Below are 11141 nucleotides of genomic sequence, written 5' to 3'. Positions count from 1 at the left end.
TACTCTTAATCTGGCAGGACATTGGTATCTTGATAATCTCAAATTTCCAAAGAATATTACAAAGAGCTATGTATTCATGTACAGCAATCACAGAGGGGACGTATGACCTAACTCAAAGGTAAACTAACTTCCTTTAAACTTCTTAGATTTTAAACTCCCTGGACAACCTCTTGTCCAGTGTGAAGACTAGTGGAATTTTTAAACCTCTAATCTAGGGTAAGGGTGCGGCTTTCATTTTTACCTGCTGGCTTGGGTTCACAGCACCTTTTAAAGACTGCTTGCTTAACTACAGCTGCATACCATATCCCAGCTACAGAAAGTCTTTTCAATGTTTGCCAGTGTTGTTTCCATAATAGTAAACATCACACTTTAGGTGGGCAGGAGTTAGAGTTTCATTATCAGTCTAGGCAAGACCAAAAATTCAAAGCAAATTCAATTTTGCTTAAGGGAACATTGTAAGGTAACAATTCTTCATATTACATGCCTCATAGGACCCATTTCAAACCATAGAGAATGACACCTTTATGTGTCACTGTCCCAAGAGACAAACAAGTGTGAACAACTAAAACATTTAAAAAGTGCACCAAGCTTCGGAAGTCTCAAACAAAACTTGAATATTCTGTACATACTCCTGCCAAATGAAGTTATTGCCTGTACACCACTCCTCTTGCAAAGTGGTCTTCTATTTCCTTTCATCTGACCTAGATCGGCTAGGAGACCTAGAGAAAGATCGGGACGGCTTGTGATTTCTCTCTTGGGACAGGGATCTCTCTCTTCTCCTATATCTAGAAAGGGACCTGCTCTGGCTGACGGAGAAGGCTCTCCATCTTGGAGATGTGTGGGAGGTGGAGGACTCCTCCTCCGATAATCATCTCGAGGGCGACGACCCCAAGAAGGAGGCGGTCACGATTTCGACTTCTCTTTTCCCCATTCGACAGGTCCACTCTTACTCGGCAGCCACATAGTGTTCTCGCATCTAGTTCTCGGACAGCATCAGCTGCATCTCGGGGATCTTCACATTCAACAAGAGCGAAGCCAGGAGGGTTTTTAGCACCCCACACACTTCAGAGTGGTCCATAATAGCCTAAAGCTCGTTCCAATTCAGCCTTGTTACCACTGTTTCCAAGATTCCCTACATAAACTTTACAGTCCAATGGACAGGAATCACGATGCAAGACCCTCGTGGCTCCTGGGTTTCATGGGCCACAGGGTGGTCCCGGGCCTCTAGAATCTGGCAGCTGAATCTGCTTACACAAGCTGTCCTGTGGGGATGCTTTTCCACCTATGTGTCCAGCCCGGGGCCCTGCTGTCTTGGCCCAGCCTCCCGGGTGAGAGGGTGAACCCCAGCTCCCTGGAGCAGACACTCAGAGCCCTGGTGACCGGACTCACAGCTGACGGGGCTGGAGCGGCGGCTGGACATTTGTGGCCAGCCTGTTGGTGTTTGGCCCCGTCTGCAGTTCCAGTTCCAGCTGAGAAAGAGCCTCCCTGTGTTATTTTCTCCTGGTTGTGTAAGGATCCCCGGTGTCATTTGACAGAAGTGTAGATGGTGTGTTCTTTCTCTCTTTTCTCCCTGCTTCCTCTCCTCCCTCTATCCCTCCCTCTCTCCCTGTCCCTCTTTCCCTGTTCCACTCTCCCTCTCCCTCTTTCCCTCTCCCTCTCTCTCTCTCCCTCTCTTTCTCTCCATCTGTCTCTCCCTCTCTCCCTCCCTCTCTCCCTCTCCCTCTCTCTCTTTCCTCTCCCTCGCTCCCTCTCCCTCTCCCTCTTCCCTCTCCCTCTTCCCTCTCCCTCTTCCCTCTCCCTCTCTCCCTCTACCTCTTTCCTCTCCTTCTTTCATCTCCCTCTTCCCTCTCCTCTCTCCCTCTCTCCCTCCCTCTCCCTGTGCCTGTTTCCCTGTCCTTGTTTCCCTGTTCCGCTCTGCCTCTACCTCTTTCCCTCTCCCTCCCTCCCTCCTTCTCCCTCTCCCTCCACCTGCTTCCCTCTCTGGAGAGGGAAAGAGGTGGAGGGAGAGGGACAGAGAGCAGGAGAGGGAGGGGGAGAGGGAGAGAAAGGGGGGTAGAGAGAGAGAGTGATAGAGGGATGGAGGGAAAGACATCTCTCCCTCCCTCCCTCTATCCCTCTCTCCCTCCCTCTATCCCTCTCTCCCTCTCCCTCCCTCCATCACTTTCCCTCCTTCTCACTCTCCCTCCCTCTTCCTCTCCCTCTCTCCCTCCCAGAGAAGGAGAGACAGAGGGAGAGGGAGGGGGGGGAGAGAGGGACACGGAGAGGGAGGGAGGGAGGGAGACAGAGAGGGAAGCAGGCACTCTCTCTCCTTCTCCCTCTCCCTACCTCCTTCTCCGACTCCCTCTCTCCTTTGCTCCCTCCCTCTCCTCTTCCTCTGTCTCTCCCTCTCCCTCCCTCCCTCTAGGAAAGGAAGAGGAAGGGAGGGAGAGGGAGAGAGGCAGGTGGAAGGAGAGGGAGAGGGAGAGATGTCTTGCCCTCCTTCCCTCTCCCTCCCTCGCATTTTCCCTTCCTCTCTCCCTCCCTCTCCCTCTCCCTCCCTCTGTCTCTCCCTCTCCCTCACTCACTCCCAGAGAGGGAGAGATGGAGGGATAGGCAGAGACCAGAGAGACGGGGAGAGGGAGGGGGGAGAGAGGGAGAGGGAGGGGGAAGAGGGAGAGAGGGAGAGAAGGAGGAGAGAGGGAAAGAGAGGAAGGAAGAGACCTCTCTCTCTCTTCCTCTCTAACTCTCTCCCCTCTCTCTCTCCCTCTCTCCCTCTCCCTTGTCTCTGACTGTCCCTACATCTCTCCATCTCTGGGAGGGAGTAAGGGAGATGGAGAGACGGAGGGAGAGGGAGAGCTGGAGGGACAGGGAGAGGGAGGAGAGGGAGCGAGGGAGAGGGATAGAGGGAGGGAGAGACGGATAGAGGGAGTGAGGGAGAGATATCTTTGTCTTTCCCTCCTTCCCTCTATCCCACTCCCCCCTCTCTCTCCCTCACCCCCTCCTTCTCCTGCTCTCTGTCCTTCTCCTTGAAACTCCTTCCCTTCTCCCTCCTGGCCCTTTTAGGCCACTCAAGCAAGCAGGAAATGCAAATCAGCACTACAAAGAAGTCTCACTTCCCAGCGGTCAGAAGGGCCATCCTAAAAAAGTGTAAAACCCAGAAATGCAGGACAGGCCAAGGCGAAATGGGAGCCTTGTTACGCTGATGGGCGGGATGTAAACTGCCAACGGCCACTCTGGAGAAGTGTATGGTGTTTCCCAAAACATCTGAAAAACACAGCTAGAGAGCATAGGGCACTTCCACTCATGGGCGTATAAATAGGGAAAACTAAAAATCAACAAGACACAGTCACCACAATGTTTACGGCTGCTCTGTTTACAAGAACCTCCACTTCGGTACACTTTAAATATCCCAGGAAAGAGAAAAATGGATAAAGAAGTTGTGGTACTTATGTACAATGGAATGTCACTCAGCCATGAAATCAATGTCATAAGGCTAACAGCAGCATGATCAGTGGATTTAGGTACGATGAGTCTAAGTGAAATAAGTCACACAGAAAAAGACAATTATCATAAGATATCACTTATAGAGGGAATGTAAAAATCGCTACTCATGGACTGAATCACAAAACAGAACAGAATCACACATTTAGAAAACATACTATGGCTGCTTAACGGGAAAGGTAGGTGGGGTGATGCATAAAACAAGGGTTTGAAATTAGCTCAGATACCGTTCCATAAACCCAATACGTAATAGACAAGACCTACTCCTTGCTCAGTGAACTGGACTCAACACCCCCTATTCAGCACACAAGTATATATCTGACTAGTAAGCATCTGAAACCTTATGTATTGATATCTCTCTGTAAGTGAATCAAGTGGCTGTAAAGTGCCATAAACACAGCAGTGAAAATCAGCTAATCCCCATTATAAAAATAAATTACAAAAAAAAATACAAAGACAGTGAAAGTCAGAGAAATTCTTACAAAATTCTTTCAGGGACTGTGATGCAACCTGGATTGACCATATCTAGACCCTCAGCTGAATGAGACATAAGGCTGGACACTCTTGGGGCTGCGAGGTTTGGTGAGGTTGGGTGATCAAATGCAGACCCTTTAAAGTAATACTGCGTGGGACCAGTTCCATGGAGCCCAAATCTCCAGGTTCAAGGGAATCTTCCTACAGCGAAAACATGCATGGGAAACCCAGAGGATGGGACACCGTGTGATCGGGAAAGGTTTCTAAAACGCACCTCATTTCTCATCTCCTGGTTCTCGGGTTCGCCATTCCAGCCGCTTTCCTAACAATCTTCCCACTTGGAGAATCAGCGCCTTTAACCTCCTGTTTCGTACAGGTTGCAATTTGTCCTGAGGATGAACGGGAAGAGGGGGAACCAATGAGAGACTAGCTCTAGCTGTAGGGACAGGCATAGGTCACTTTAATTTCCCATTAGGAAGAAGGATTAACCACAGGCTGAACCTGCCCCCCGGAACCAGAATAGGGCCTGAAGCAATCCTGCGGTTTTGCGGCCAGCTCCCAAAAAAGCGAGTTGAAAAATGGAGCTCAGTGACACTACAATGCACAAACCTGCAGAGTTACAAATGATAACTATCGTCCAAAAATATATTGACGGAAGGCAACGAAGAGGATTTGAAAGTAAGGCAGAATTGCAGGAAACAGATTTCAGGAGGTAGATTCGAATCGCCTTTAAAGCACGTGAAAAGCGGCAAAACGTTGAAAATGATGCCCCTGGCCAAAAAGGGCGTATGCGTGTTTTCCCGAATATATTCAGGAAAAAACGCATACGCCCTTTTTGGCCAACCAAGCAAGCAGGAAATGCAAATCAGCACTACAAAGAAGTCTCACTTCCCAGCGGTCAAAAGGGCCTTCCTAAAAAAGTGTAAAACCCAGAAGTGCAGGACAGGCCAGGGAGAAATGGGAGCCTTGTTACGCTGATGGGCGGGATGTTAATTGCCAACGGCCACTCTGGAGAAGTGTATGGCGTTTCCCAAAACATCTAAAAAACACAGCTAGAGAGCATAGGGCACTTCCACTCATGGGCGTATAAATAGGGAAAGCTAAATATCAACAAGACACAGGCACCCCAAAGTTTATGGCTGCTCTGTTGACAAGAACCTCCACTTCGGTACACCTTAAATATCCCAGGAAAGAGAAAAATGTAATAAAGAAGTTGTGCTAGTTATGTACAATGGAATATCACTCAGCCATGAAATCAATGTCATAAGGCTAGTAGCAGCATGATGAGTGGATTTAAGTACGATGATTCTAAGTGAAATAAGTCACACAGAAAAAGACACATCATAAGATATCTCTTATAGAGGGCATGTAAAAATCGCTACACATTAACTGTATTACAAAACAGAAGAGAGTCACACATTTAGCAAACACACTATGGCTGCTTAACGGGAAAGGTGAGGTGGGGTGATGCATAAAACAAGGGTTTGAAATTAGCACAGATACCGTTCCATAAACCAAATGTGTAATAGACAAGACCTACTCCTTGCTCAGTGAACTGGACTCAACTCCCCCTATTCATCGCACAAGAATATATCTGACTAGTAAGAATCTTAAAACCTATGTATTGACTTCTCTCTGTAAATGAATCAAGTGGGTGTAAAGCGGCATAAACACAGCAGTGAAAATCAGCTAAACTCCATTATAAAAATAAATATATTCAGAAAAAAACGCATACGCCCTTTTTGGCCAATCAAACAAGTGGGCAAAGCAAATCCATACTACAAAGAAGTATCACTTCGCATTCATCAAAAGGCCATCCTGGAAAAGTGTAGACAGCAAAAATGCTGGACAGGCCATGGAGAAGAGGGAGCTTTGTTTCGCTGATGACGGGGATGTAAATAGCCAACGGCCACTCTGGAGAAGTCTATGGTGTTCCCTAAAACGTCTAAAATACAGAGCTACAGAGCATACATCTCTTCCACTCTTTGCCGCATATCTTGGGAAAACCAAAAATCGACAGGACACAGGCACCCCATACGTTTAGTGCTGCTCTGTTTAGAAATGCCTCGATTTGGGTACAACTTACACGTCCTTGGAAGCAATAAATGGATAACGAAGATGTGGTACTTCTGTACAATGGAACATTACTCTGCAATTAAATCAATGAAATAAGGCCAATTGCAGCAACTCGTGGAGACTGAGGTACGATCATTCTAAGTGACCTAAGTCAGACATAAAAAGAGACTTACCATAAGGTATCACTTATAGATAGTATCTAAAAATGGCTACACATGAACTCAATTACAAAACAGAAACAGTCACACATTTAGAAAACACACTTATGGCTGCTAAAGAAGAAAGGTGGGGTGGGGTGATGCATAAACCAGGAGGTTGAAATTAGCATAGATACAGTTCCATAAACAAAATAGGTATTCGACAGGACCTACTGTATAGCTCAACGAGCTGGACTCAGCACACTGTTGTCACCGGAAAAGGATATATAAGACTGGTAAGAATCTGTAAAACAATTTATTGATGTCTCTTTTTAAGTGAATCAAGTGGATAGATGCAGAGCAGGAAGAAACACAGTATTGAAAATCAGCTATACCCCATTATAAAATTAAATAACAAGAACAAAAAAAAAGACAGTGAGAGAGAGAGAAATTCTTACAAAATTTGTTCAAGGGCTGTGATGCAACCTGGACTGACCACATCTAGACACAGAGCTGGATGGGACCTAAGGCTCTACACTCGTTGGTCTGAGAGGCTTCGTGAGGATGGGACAGCAAATGCAACACTTTTAGAGTAATACTGCCTGGCCCCCATTCCATGGGTCCCATATCTCCAGGTGCAGGGGACCCTTCCTACAGCTAAAACATTCATGGGACATCCAGAGGATGGTACACCGTCTGATCGGGAAGAGTTTGCAAACGTCACCCCATCTCCACTTCTCCTGGTATTCGGGTTCCCCAGCTCCTTTCCTTAGAGTCTCCCCACTTTGGGAAGTCAGCACACTCAACAGCCAGTTTTTCACGGCTTGGAATTTTCCGGTGAAGAAGGGGAATGGGGGGATGGAATGAGACACGAGCCTTAGATGTTTGGACAGGCATATGCCACTCTAGTTTCCTAATCTGGAAGAAGAATTTCCCTAGCCTTCAGGTGCCCCAGTAACCGGAATGGGTCTGTAGAAATCCTGCCCCTTTGTGTCTGCTTCCCTAAACAACAAGTTGAAAACCGGTGCTCAGGGGCACTGCAATTCACAAACAAGCAGGGTTGTAACTGACACCTCTAATGGAGCCATTTCTTCAGCCAAGTATTCCTAAAGGCCTTGTAAGCAAGGCAGAATTGCAGGAAAGGAATTTCAAGAGGTAGTTTGCACTCGCCATTAAAGCACATGCAAAGCTGCTGAACATCGCCAATGATGCAGTTTGCCAAAAAGGCCGTATGCGTTATTCCTTAATATATTCAGGAAAAACCCTTACTCCATTTTTGACCAACAGAACAGGTGGGCAATGTAAATTAATACTACAAAGAGATATCACTTCGCACCAGTCAGAATGGCCAACCTCACAAAGTGTAAAACCTGAAATGCAGGACAGGATGTGCAGAAAAGGGAACCCTGACAAGCTGATGGTGGGAATGTAAATTGCTAACAGCCACTCTGGAGAAGTGGGTGGTGATTCCTTAAAAATCTAAAAACCAGAGCTTCAGAGCATATGGCGATACCACTCCTGGGCCTGTATCTTGGAAAAAACGTAAATTGACAGGACCCAGGCATTCCAAAATTTATGCAGCCCTGTTTACAAGAGCCTCTACTTGGAAGCTACCTAAAAGTCCTTGGAAGGAAGAATGGATAAAGAAATTATGGTAGATATGTACAATGGAATATTACTCAGCCATGAAATGAATGAAATAAGGCCATTTGCAGCCACTCGGAAGGACCTAGATACATTCATACTAAGTGTCATAAATCAGACAATGAAAAATATCATATGGTATTACTTATCAGGGGAATCTAAAAATTGATAGAAAGGTACTATCTTACAACACAGAAACAGAGTCCCAGACTTGGAACACAAACTTATGGTTACCAAACTGGAAAGGTGTGTTGGAGGCATAAATCATGAGGTTGGAGTTAGTATATACATATTTACAGAGAGAAAACTTGTAATCAACATGGACCCGCTGTAGAGCACTTGGAACTCTTCTCAACACCCTTTAGTAACCTCAATGGGAAAATAATTCTAAAAAGAATATATAGTCATCTCTGTATAAATGCATCATGTTGGTGTATGTCAAAAATGAACACAATATGGTAAATCAACTATACTCCATTATAAATTTAAAATTAAATTACAGAAAAGAAAAATGATCACTAAATTCGTTTAGTCGCGGTGAACGTGCTAGTGTCACATCCCTGGACACAGACCCAATTTGGTCCCAAGACTGGACTGTTGTGGGCCTGAGGACCTCGGGAGGATATGCCAGCTAATTCACCCCCCTTGAACATGTAGTACCTGGTCCCCTCTGCATGGGATCACAATCTCCAGATCTAAGTGTGCCCTCATACTACTAAATCAACCCTCTGACACCCAAAGGATGGTGGACTCTCTGGGCTGGATGACACTTGGAAAATCACCTGGTCTCAACATATCCTGGTGTTTGGGTTCCGACCTCCAGACTTCTTCGTTAGGGTCATCCCACTCTGCAAGACAGCACCCTCAACAGGTGATTTTGCAGGGGTTTGTATTTGTTCGGGGGATGAAGGGTAAGGGGGAAGAAGGAATGGGACAGAAGCCCTTACATGTTTGCTCAGGCACATTCCACTCTAATTTAAAACCCAGGAACAGGACTTTCCCTACATCTAAGGTTGTGTCAGCAACCAGACAGGGACAGTAGAAATCCTGCCGCCTTCTGTTTCCCATAACAACAACTCTAAAAACTGGACCTTATAGGCACTTCATATTCACAATGCCTGGGGAGCTGTAAATGACAACAGCCCTCAAAAAATGTCTTAGGGTAGGTAATCGAAATAGACTTCAAAACAAGGCAACCTTTCAATAACCCTTTTTCAAGGGGTAAATTTTACTCACACTGTTCAAAAAAAATAAAGCACATATGAAGATGCTCACCATTGCTTTATGTTAGACAAATGCAAATCAGATGAACAAAGAAGTATCACCTGGAACCACTCAGAACAGCCATCATCACAATGTCTACAAACACGAAATGCTTCAGATGGCGTGGGAAAAAGAGAAACCTACTACTTATTATTATTTTTTTTAATCTGCGTTGGGTCTTCATTGCTGCATGTGGCTTTTCTCTAGCTGCAGCAAGCGGGGGCTACTCATCGTTGTGGTACAAAGCCTTCTCTTTTCGGTGGCTTCTCTTGTTGTGGAGCACAGGCTATAGGCACACAGGCTTCAGTAGTTGTGGCTCGTGGGCTCTAGAGTGCAGACTCAGTAGTTGTGGTGCACGGGCTTACTTGTTCTGTGACATGTGGGGTCTTCCCGTGCCAGGGCTCGAACCTGTGACCCCTGAAATGGTAGGCAGATTCTTAACCACTGCGCCACCAATACTACGCTATCGGTGGCAATGCCAATTGGTAATAGCCACTATGGAGCACAGAATGGAGGTTACCAGAGTAAGGGGAGGCGGCAGGGATAAATTGGAAATTGGGATTGACATATACACACCACTATATATAAAAGAGAAAACAAATAAGGGCTTACTGTATAGCACAGGGAACTCTACTCAATACTCTGTAATGATCTGTATGGGAAAGGAATCCAAAAAGGATTGGATATATGTATAACTGCTTCACTGTGCTGTACAGCAGAAAGTAACACAACATTGTAAATCAACTCTTCTCCAAAAAAATTGAAATTGAAATGAAATGAAATAAAATAAAATAAAATAGAGCTACCAGATGATCCAGCAAGTTCACTCCTGTGTGCATATCTGGAGGAAAGCATAAATCGAAAAGACACATCTTCCCCAATGTTCACTGCAACACTCTTTACAATAGCGAAGACATGGAAGCAACCAAAATGTCCATCAACATATGAATATAGGTAAAGAATATGTGATACATATATATAATGGAATATGACTCAGCCATAAAATAGAAGAAAATAATGCCAATTGCAGTCACTTGGATGGACCTAGAGATGATTGTACTAAGTGAAGTAAGTCAGACAGAGTAAGACAAATATTGTATGATATCACTTCTAGGTGGAACCTAGAAATTGATACAAATGAACTAACTTGCAAAACAGAGGCAGACTCACAGACTTGGAAAACAAACTTATGGTTACCAAAGGGGAAAGGTGGGGGGTAGGGATAAATCAGGAACTTGGGGTAAACATATGAATACTACTATATATAACATAGATAAGCAACAAGGACCTACTGTATAGCACAGGGAACTCTACTCAATATTCTGAGAATACCTTTATCAGAAAAGAATTTGAAAAAGAATGAATATATGCATATGTGTAACTGAATCACTTGCTGTGCAGCTGAAATGAACACAACATTGTAAATCAACTATACTCCAGTAAAATTTAAATTACAAGATAAAGAAAATCACCTATATTTCAAAAGAAAATAAGAATCCCCATCTATTTTTATGGCTTGATAGTTTACTTTTTTAGTGCTCAATATTATCCCATTCCCAGAATATATTAATACTATATCATTTCATTCACCTATTGGAGGACACCTTAGTTTCATTCACATTTTGGCAATATTGAATTAGGTGCTATAAATATCCATATGCAGGTTTTCGTCTGGAAGTATGTTTTAAACTACTTTCAGTAAATATCCATGAGAACACTTGCCGGATTGTACAGTAAGGGAATGTTCAATATTATAGCAAGTGTCAATCAGACTACCAAAGTAGCTGTATTATTTTTCATTTCCACCAATAACAAATGACATTTCCTATTGTTCCACATCTCCTACAGAATTTGTTCTTGTCATTGTTCACATTTTAGCCATTCTAAGTGTTACATGGTGGTATGTAATTGTATTTTTAATTTGCTTTTTCATGGCAGCATGTAATCTGGATTATTCTTCTGTATACTTATATGCATAGTGTCTATTTTCTTTGGTGAGGTGTCCATAAAGTATATTGGTCCACATTTTATTTAGGTTGCTTTCATTTTCTTCTACCCAATCTGTAT

At 44.4% G+C, this 11141-nt stretch overlaps 1 pseudogene across 1 annotated transcript; it reads right to left on the bottom strand.

The window, feature by feature from the left end:
• Positions 1-368: 368 nt before the first annotated feature.
• Positions 369-1193, bottom strand: LOC309638518 (serine/arginine-rich splicing factor 3 pseudogene; annotated as a pseudogene). Its single transcript has one exon. The product of its transcript is annotated as a serine/arginine-rich splicing factor 3 pseudogene (transcript).
• Positions 1194-11141: the final 9948 nt, after the last annotated feature.

This window comes from Balaenoptera physalus, assembly GCF_965194825.1.
Source record: "Balaenoptera physalus genome assembly, chromosome: 1".
Lineage (NCBI taxonomy): Eukaryota > Metazoa > Chordata > Mammalia > Artiodactyla > Balaenopteridae > Balaenoptera > Balaenoptera physalus.
This window is presented reverse-complemented; position numbering and strand designations above follow the sequence as displayed.